Source organism: Lithobates pipiens, unplaced genomic scaffold (genome assembly GCF_037356315.1).
Source record: "Lithobates pipiens isolate NorthernLeopardFrog02 unplaced genomic scaffold, aLitPip1_a1.2 Scaffold_18, whole genome shotgun sequence".
Taxonomy (NCBI): Eukaryota; Metazoa; Chordata; class Amphibia; order Anura; family Ranidae; genus Lithobates; species Lithobates pipiens.
The window spans coordinates 270576417-270587018 of record NW_027507758.1 but is presented as its reverse complement, the minus strand read 5'-3'; positions in this window follow the sequence as shown (position 1 = coordinate 270587018).

Below are 10602 nucleotides of genomic sequence, written 5' to 3'. Positions count from 1 at the left end.
TTAAAGCTGGGAGCCTATTCTACTGGATCTTGCTGGAACTGATTGATTGAGGGGTTTTAGTTGCTGCTGGAGGTGCTGTATTAAGAAGTTTGAGAAAGTGAGAAGTTCTCATATTTTCACATACCTGTAGTGTTAACAGAGTATTGTACAGCCTCCCTTTACTCTATCCAAGTTCAACTTACAATAAAGCATAAAAAGATACCCCTAGACCAGTGATAGTGAACCTTGGCACCCCAGATGTTTTGGAACTACATTTCCCATAATGCGCATGCACTCTGCAGTGTAGCTGAGCATCATGGGAAATGTAGTTCCAAAATATCTGGAGTGCCAAGGTTCACCATTACTGCCCTAGACTCAGGGCCGCCATCAGGCGGGTACAGCCCATACAAGTGTAAGAAGCCTGAGCTTCCCGAGGGGCCCAGTCCTTCAGGATGTTGGGCTCCAAGTTGGCACCTCCCCTTTGCTCTTTTCCTCCTCCTACACTAGTCCTGACTCCCATTGGCCGCCCACTGCACTGGCTCCTAACTTGGTGCGCTCAAGGGGGGGTGCAGAAATGAGTACACCCCACCCTGGAAAATCCATGGTTCAATCCACCTGCCCTCTCCTCCCCCTCCTTTGATTTCCGCTGAGTTGCTCCGTCCTCCTGATGATCCTTGGGCTTAGTGTGCAGTGACAAGTAACTTGGGAGGTGTGGCTGTCCTAGAAGGAGAGAATCGCCATGCTCCAGCATGCTTGAGCTTCACACAAATCCCTTCTCCCGACCCCTCTCTCCCAGCCTGTGTGCTGCTGCATCGTCGCTAAAGGGGATGTGGGGGCGGAAAGAGTAAGTAGCCAACAGCCACATTGAGAGAAGTCACTGACTGGGAGCCCCCGGGGACCATTCAAGTAAGTGAGCACTGTGACCAGACCCTCCTCCCCCCCTCCCCCTCCCCCCTCGCTCTCTCCCCCTTGCTCTCTCCCCCCTCCTTCTCTCCCTCCCCCTCCTTCTCCCCCCCTTGCTCTCTCCCTCCCCTCCTTCTCCCCCCCCCTTGCTCTCTCCCTCCCCTCCTTCTCTTCCCCTCCCTTCTCTCACCCTTCTCTCTCAAAGCCGCCACCCCCCCCCCCCCTCTCCCTGCCAGCACTGGAAATAGCTTTACCCCAGTCTGCCCATCATCTACCCATAGATGTGATGTATAACATAATTACTTTATTAAATGAATCCACTTAAAGTGGTATTAAACCTGAAAGCAAACATTTATTATATTGCAGCTTACTAATTATTAAACGCGGTGGCTGCATTTGTTTTCTTTTTTAGGTTTTCTTTCTTTTATTTTCACCTGGTGATCCTGCTAGTAAGTCTGATGTTTTTCAATAGACCGAGCTGTCTTGGAGACAAACCATTTAACACTGGCAGACATGCTTACAATGATCAGTTTCCATTTATTCATAAAAAAAGTTTGCTGTAATGGATTATAAGATGTGAGCTGGAGAATGGCTACAATTTGTTTAGCCACATGCCGACGGGGCAAAAGCCAAAAGATGGCTACAGCGTGGTCGGCTTATTCTGGGAGGGCGTCCATGGACGTCCTCATAGAAGCGCCCCCAGGAATTTCAGTGACCGTCGGCTCCTCCGGACCCGGTGCGTCACGGAACGGGGTAAAGGGCCAATGACAGCGACCCTTTACCACTTGATTGCTCCATCCAATGTTGAAGCAATCACTTGTCAACAAACCGGAGCATGTCTGGTGCAGCCCCTCCCCTCTCATCGCAACAATCAGTACAGTGTGCGAGGAGAGGGGGGACCCGGGTGCAGCAGCGCTGTGGGCTGTCTCTGGAGTGCCCACAGTGCTGATCTGTGCCCATAAATTCATTCATCCCTGGCTCATCCATACCTCGCATGTACCCATACATGCTCACCCATGCCTCACATGTCCCCGTGCATGCTCATCCATGCCTCACGTCTCCATACATGCTCATCCATGCCTCACATGTGCCCATACATGCCTCGCATGTCCCCATACATGCCAATCCATGCTCATTCATGCCTCACATGTGCCTATCCATGCTCATCCATGCCTAACATGTGCCTATCCATGCTAATCCATCCCTGTCTCATTCATGCTCAATCCGTGCTCCCTCTGTGCTCCATCCATCCCTGGCTCATCTGTGCTCAATCTGTGCTCCATGCCTGGCTCATCCATGCTCGATCCATCTGTGCTCATCCATGCTCAATCCGTGCTCATTCATCCCTGACTTATCTGTGCTCCATCCATCCGTGCTCATCCATGCTCCATCCATCCATGCTCATCCATGCTCCATACATCCCTGGCTCATCCATGCTCAATCCATGTTCCATGCCTGGCTCATCCATACTCCATCAATCTGTGCTTATCCAGGCTCAAGCCGCACTCATCCATCCCTGGCTCATCCGTGCTCCATCCATCCGTGCTCATCCATGCTCCATCCATCCCTGGCTCATCCGTGCTCCACCCATCCATGCTCATCCATGCTCCAGCCCTGGCTCATCCATGCTCCATCCCTGGCTCATCCATGCTCCAGCCCTGGCTCATCCATGCTCCATCCATCCCTGGCTCACCCATGCTCCATCCCTGGCTCATCCATCCATGCTCATCCATGCCCCATCCCTGGCTCATCCATGCTCCATCTATCCCTGGCACATCCGTGCACCATCCGTGCTCACCTATGCTCCATCAATGCTCATCCATGCCCATCCATGGCTCATTCATGCTCATCCATGCCTCATCGATGCCACATCAGTTCTCATCCATGCCGCATCCTTGCCACTACAGTGCCCATCAGTGTCTCACAAAAGTGTAATAGGTAGTCAAATTAGATTTGAAGTGTATGTCCCTGGTGGTGCTCCCTGCATTTTGGGCCTCTGTATGTGGCCAGGCTTTGTAAAAGTCTCCCACATGTGGTATCACCATACTCAGAAGGAGTAGCAGAATATATTTTGGGGTGTCATTTTTGCTATGTACATGCTATGTGTTAGAAATATCTTATAAATTGACAACTTTCTGTAAAAAAAATGGGTTTTCATTTTCTTTGCACGTTTTTCCAAAAACGTATGGAAAAAAATTGACATGTTCAAAAGACTCATTATGCCTCATAGAATATACGTTGGGGTGTTTACTTTCCAAAATGGGGTCATTTTGTAGATGTTTCCATTGTCCTGGTGCTCCAGGGCTTTCAAAAGTGTAAGAGGTAATCAAAAAATGAAATGTGTAATTTATGTCCCTAGAACGTCTGACATTGCTCCCTGCATGTTGGGCCTCTGTATGCGGTCAGGCTGTATAAAAGTCTCACACGTGTGGTATCGCCATACTCAGGAGGAGTAGTAGAATATGTTTTGGGGTATAGTAATTGTAAGAGGTAGTCAAAAAATGAAATGTGTCATTTATGTCCCTAGAACGTCTGACATTGCTCCCTGCATGTTGGGCCTCTGTATGTGGCCAGGCTGTGTAAAAGTCTCACACATGTGGTATCGCCATACTCAAGAAGAGTAGTAGAATGTGTTTTGGGGTAAAAAATAAATAACCCGTAAATATGACAATTCTGTGGAAAAAAACTAAAAGAAAAAAAAATCTTCATGTTGCAAAGAGTTGTGGGAAAAAATTACTTCAAAAAACTCACAATGCCTCTTACCAAATACCTTGGATTGTCTACTTTCCAAAAAGGGGTCATTTGGGGGGTATTTGTACTTTCTTGGCTTGTTAATGTCTCAAGAAACGAGATAGGCCCCTTTCACACGGGGCGGATCAGTAATGATCCGCCCTGTGATGATCCGCTCGCTCAGCGGGGATCGCTCCGTTGTCCCCGCTGAGCCGGCGGCGGACAGAGCGGTCTCCGCACACTGTGCAGGGACCACCCTGTCAGCTCTCCTCTATGGGGATCGGATGAGCACGGACCGTCTGCCCGTGTTCATCCGATCCGCTCTGCAGACGGATAGAAAAAAAGGATTTTCCTCCGTTTGCAGAATCGGACAGTAGCGGAGGCGGACGATATCGGGTGTCTGCGGATGTTCATCCGCAGACACCCGCTATCCCATAGGGATGAATGTATGCCCGTATTTCATCCGCAAACGGATGGATGAAATACGGACATATCGTCCGCATGTGTGAAAGGGGCCTTAGGCTATCAGTACCTCAGGTATGATCAGGTGAGATACATTTTCAGTGATTGGCACCATAGCTTGTAGACTCTATAACTTTCACACAGACCAAATAATATACACTGAATTGGGTTATTTTTACCAAAGATATGTAGCAGTATAAATTTTGGCCAAAATTTATGAAGAAAAATGCCTAATTTGCAAAATGTTATAACCGAAACAAAGAAAAATGCATTTTTTTTTCAAATTTTTAAATCTTTTTTCATTTATAGCACAAAAACTAAAACGTCCAGTGGCAATCAAATACCACCAAAAGGAGAAAAAATATATATGGGTAGCATGTTGACTGACTGAGTAATTGTCATTCAAAATGTGAGAGCACTGAAAGCTGAAAATTGGTCTGGTTTGGAAAGGGGTTTAAGTTCCCAGTGGTCAAGTGGTTAGTTTACCTAAATCTGCTAGTAAATCTAACACTCCCCACCTCCCTGCCCTTCAGACTGCTGTCCAAAGGTGTCTCTGTTGCTCCTTCATCCAGAGAGGTGGCACTCTAATACAGGAGGTGTGTTACTGACCAGATCACCAATGGGAAAACAGAAAATAAAAAGCCTAAAAAAAAAAACAAATGCAGCCACCACATCTAAGTATTAGTAAGCTGTCAATTGTATTCCTCTCCATTCACAGTAGATTTGAAGGGATGACCAGTGGATGGATCCTGGGGAATGTTTGTGATCAAGCCCGGGGGGCCCAGTCACAAAGCTGTAAGGGGCCCCAACATTATTGATGGCTGCCCTGCCTAGACTGCTCAGTGAACCAGTAGTGTGACCGTCACGGGGGGCTTGGCTACTACACTGGTGTGGGAAAATAACCTAGGACAAAATCAGCGGGCCCTTTCGGAGGTGAGTGCTACATGTGGATTTAGGATGTGTATGGTCTGTGTGTGGTCTCAGTCAGTACACACTCTTTGTGTATTTTCAGGTTTTGTGTGCACTCTGTATATTCTGGAGGAAATTGATAATGTGTGTGCATATTATTTACTGATTTTTTTTTGTTTTTTGTTTTTTCTTTTGCTCTAATTTTGATGCCACCTAATCTGTGCTATATGAACAGAAAACACACCATATTGCTGTGTTTTGAGAAACAGGTTGTAAAGTCACCAGGGGTATTTTGAAAACAGCAGCACACAAGCAGAAATTAAAATGTGTGCAGACACCAGCTGGTAAGAAACCAGACACACAATCAGAAGAGTTCTGCTGTTAACTTTTAACTGCCCTTTTCTCCTCTATCTGTTCTCATTTCTGTTTGTAACAGTGCAAGCCTTTGCAGTTATAGGCAGCAAATCTCACAAACAATTTAATCGCAGCAGCACGTGACTCTACAGTATATCATAAACAATAAACACTGAGATTTGCAATTAAGCTATTGAAGCACACTACTATTTCATGCAAAAACAAGAGAAAATTGAGTATTGTCAGTGATACTTTTTTTATTTGCACTAACATACAATTTTTTAGGACAAGCTTTTGGGGTATGTCCCCTTCTTCAAGGTCCATCAGTACTGCTTGAACCTTGAAGAAGGGGACATACCTCGAAAGCTTGTCCTGAAAAATTGTATGTTAGTGCAAATAAAAAAAGTATCACGGACAGTACTTAATTTTCTCTGTCACAGTTGCACTAATATGGCTACAATCACAAGTATGCAAAAACAAAAAACGCTAATAGGATTTTGTTCTTTTCTGAATCATCAGCACTAAAATTAACAAAGGTAAATGTTTAAATATCGGAAATGCAGCAAATCCTTTAAAACCTATAAAATAGTTTTCAGGCATTTTAGCGCTAGAAATAGTGCCTGAAAACTGCCTCCCATGTTGCCTGAATGTCAAAGCCTTCACACTGGGGCGGGTGCTTGCGGGATGTTAGAAAAAGTCCTGCAAGCAGCACCTTTGGGGAAGTTTGAGAAAGCTGTATATAGCGCTCCCAAACTGCACCTGCCCATTGCAATGAATTGGGCAGCACTTACAAAGCGCCGTAACAGGGGTATTTTTAACCCCGCTCTTAAACAGCCTTAAAGCGCGCTAAAATGCACGAGAGACCCCAGTGTGAAAGGAGTCTTAATTGATTGAAAAGTGCTGATTGAGGTTGGCGTAATTATGTAAGTCTAATGCCTCGTACACACGATTGGACTTTCGGACAACAAAACCGTGGATTTTTGTTGGAAGGTTGTTGGCTCCAACTTGTCTTGCATACACACGGTCACACAAATGTTGGCCAAGAATTCCTCATTTCCTGTTCCTTTGCATGTTTGTCACACTTAAGTGTTTCGGAACATCAAACCAATTTAAACAATAGTCAAGGACAACACAAGTAAACACAAAATGCAATTTGTAAATGAAGGTGTTTATTATTAAAGGTGAAAAAAAATCCAAACCATCATGGCCCTGTGTGAAAAAGTGATTGCCCCCTAAACCTAATAACTGGTTGGGCCACCCTTAGCAGTAACAACTGCAACCAAGCGTTTGCGATAACGTGCAATGAGGCTTTTACAGCGTCCTGGAGGAATTTTGGCCCACTCATCTTTGCAGAATTGTCCTAATTCAGTTACATTAGAGGGTTTTCGAGCATGAACGGCCTTTTTAAGGTCATACCACAACATCTCAATAGGATTCAGGTCAGGACTTTGGCTAGGCCACTCCAAAGTCTTCATTTTGTTTTTCTTCAGCCATTCGGTGGTGGACTTGCTGGTGTGTTTAGGATCATTGTCCTGCTGCAGAACCCAAGTTCGTTTCAGCTTGAGTACACGAACAGATGGTCGGACATTCTCCTTCAGGATCTCTTGGTAGACAGCAGAATTCATAGTTCCTTTTATCACGGCAAGTCTTCCAGGTCCTGAAGCAGCAAAACAGCCCCAGACCATCACACTACCACCACCATATTTTACTGTTGGTATAATGTTCTTTTTATGAAATGCAGTGTTCCTTCTACGCCAGATATACTTGGACACACACCTTCCAAAGAGTTCCACTTTTGTCTCATCGGTCCACAGAATGTTGTCCCAAAAGTCTTGGGGATCATCAAGATGTGTTGTGGAGAAATTGAGACGAGCTTTGATGTTCTTTTTGCTCAGCGGTGGTTTTCTCCTTGGAACTCTGCCATGCAGGCCATTTTTGCCCAGTCTTTTCCTGATGGTGGAGGCATGAACGCTGACCTTAACTGAGGCCTGCAGTTCCTTGGACGTTGTTGTGGGGTCTTTTGTGACCTCTTGGATGAGTCGTCGCTGCGCTCTTGGGGTAATTTTGGGCGGCTGGCCACTCCTGGGAAGGTTCACCACTGTTCCATGTCTTCGCCATTTGTGGATAATGGCTCTCACTGTGGTTCGCTGGATTCCCAAAGCTTTGGAAATGGCTTTATAACCCTTTCCAGACTGATAGATCTCAATTACTTTCTTTCTCAATTGTTCCTGAATTTCTTTGGGTCTCGGCATGATGTGTAACTTTTAAGGATCTTCTGGTGGACCTTACTGTGTCAAGCAGCTCCTATTTAAGTGATGCCTTGATTGTGAACAGGTGTGGCAATAATCAGGCCTGGGTGTGGCTAGAGAAATTGAACTCAGGTGTGGACAACCACAGTTATAGTATGTTTTAACAAGGGGGCAATCACTTTTTCACACAGGGCCATGATGGTTTGGATTTTTTTTCACCTTTAATAATAAACACCTTCATTTACAAATTGCATTTTGTGTTTACTTGTGTTGTCCTTGACTATTGTTTAAATTGGTTTGATGTTCCGAAACACTTAAGTGTGACAAACATGCAAAGGAACAGGAAATGAGGAAAGGGGCAAACACTTTTTCACACCACTGTAGTTTTGTTGGCGGAAAATCTGAGAACCTGCTAGCCAACATTTGTTGGAGGAAAGTTCGATGGAGCATACACACAATCGGACTTTCGTCCAACAAGCTCACATCCAACATTTGTTGTCAGAAAATCTGATCGTGTGTATGGGTCATTAGGCTACATTGACACTGGTGATTTAGGCCTGTGCGAAATGTTGCAGCAGGAATCTGATTCCTTCCTTGGCTCTGAGCGGATAGGTGTGGCAGCTGGCCCCATTCACTATAATGACCAGTCGCGAGCGACTGCAGCTATTTGTAGCTGTCTGCACAGCCAGCAATTACCTATGGTAAAATGTTATACATGGATAGGAATGCTGATTGTCACTTTAAACGAGCTGCCAGTAGGCTTTAGCAGGCTTTCAACAAGCTTCAAGTAGTGCTGAAGCTTGCTAGCAGACTGTTTACAGTGACAATCAACACTCCCATTAGGGTCTGTGTTTAATATTTACAAAATAGAACTGAATGGTAGTTTAAAAGCTTCAACAAAGCTTGCTGAAAGCTCTACAATTGCTTTGTAAAAGCTTGCTGTTCATAATGTAAAAGCTGAAGCCCATGTGAAATAGACCTTAGTGTATATTATTTAGACCGTGTGAAAGTTATAGAGTCGGCAAACTATGGTATATATTTTTGACATTTATCAACCCTGATGTTCTGACTGCATATCTCATTTCCTAAGGTCCTAACATGACAGGACAGTACAAACACCACTCAAATGACCCATTTTTAAAAAACAGACACTTTAAGGTATTTGGCGGGAGGCATAGTGAGTATTATGCCGCGTACACTTTCCGGCAGACTTGGTCCGGCGGACTGGAATCCATCGGACAATTCGATCGTGTGTGGGCTCCGGCTGACTTTTTTTTCCCAAAAGTCAGACGGACCTAGAAATAAAACATGTTTAAAATGTATTGTCTGTTTATTCGTCTGTGTGCTAGTCCGACGGACCAAATATGATGAAAGGGCAGCTATTGACTGCTGGCTATTGAACTTCCTTGTTTAGTCCTGTCTTAGATCATCACGTTCAAAACTAACGGACTTTCAAACGGACTTAGTCCGGTTGTGTGTGGCCAAGTCCGTTTGTTCCGAAAGTCCGTCAGGAAGACCGTCGGACCTAGTCCGTCGAAAAGTCCAGTCGTGTGTACGCGGCATTAGAAGTTTAATTTTTGCTACTTGTTTTGAAAAAAGACAAAAGTCATTACATTTTTTTTTTTTTTTTTTTATTGTCATTTATCACACACAGCATACACATACTTACAATTACACCCCAAAACAATATTCTACTCCATGAGTACTGAGATACAAGATGTGTGAGACCTCTTTGCTGCCTAAATTCATAAAGGTGCCCAAAATCCAAGTAGCACGTTCAGGTTTTCAAGAGGCATTAATAATACATCTGGGTTCCTGACTACATATCACATGTATTCATTTCACACAAAGTTGTCAATTAATACGATTTTTCTAAGGTCCATAAAGACATGGATGAACCAGTTTAGGGTGGGGGAACTTGACCGGCCTGCACAGAGTCCTGACTAAAACCTGATAGAACACCTTTGGGATAAATTAGAGCGGAGACTGCGAGCCAGGCCTTCTAATCCACATCACTGCCTGACCTCCCAAATGCACTTCTGGATAAATGGTCAAACATTCCCATAGACACACTCCTAAACCTTGTAGACAGCCTTTCCAGAAGAGTCGAGGCTGTTATAGCTGCAAAGGATGAGCCCACTCAATAATGAACCCTCCGGACTAAGACCGGGATGCTGTTGAAGTTCATGTGTGTGTAAAGGCAGGTGTCCTAATACTTTTGGTAATATAGTGTAGTTTAACCTGAAAGATGTTTTCTGCTCAATCAGTTCAATTTATCCATTTATATATAAAATAAATAAAATATGGAATGATGTGGTGTTTTAGTAATGTAATGCAATCCTAAAAAATCTAATGGTAGGTCACTGCAACACACAACTTGCTTGTGAAAACCATGTGGCACACGCTCTCCAGGCTAGCATGTCTCTCATTTCTGTAGCTAACCCATAGAGCTAAAAAGTGGTAGATATTTTGGGATAGTCTGAAATCCATTGCTAGCAAGCTGTTAGGAACCGAGGACATCTAGTGGCAGAAAACAGACTGTGAAATGGTTAACAATCCTGACACCTAATAGGTGAATATGTTTGCTATACAAATTACAACGGTCCTTCAGTAGATATACACTGTAGGCAGCATAGTACATTTCTCAGAGGTGGCTACAAGAGCCATTTGTGTATATTTTTCTGGAGCCACTTAGATGTGCCACACTGTGATCCCTTCCTCTGGCCATTGGAGATCACCAAAATTTGCAGAGGTCTGTGGTGATGTTAGTGGATGTAAAATGTAATTTTAAATTTTTTTGTTTTGCATTGCAATTTGACATGAAGAGAGAAAAGTGCTAATGAAAAAAAAAATCTATCCCCTGAATTCAGCTTTATTACTACGTCCTTGTGTTGTCCATATAATGCTGCAAACCTGCCTGGTATTTTTTTCTATAAAAGATAGCAACCTTGTCTACAAGATTAAGACCCCTTTCACACTGAGGCAGTTTTCAGGCGTTTTAGCGCTAGAAATAGTG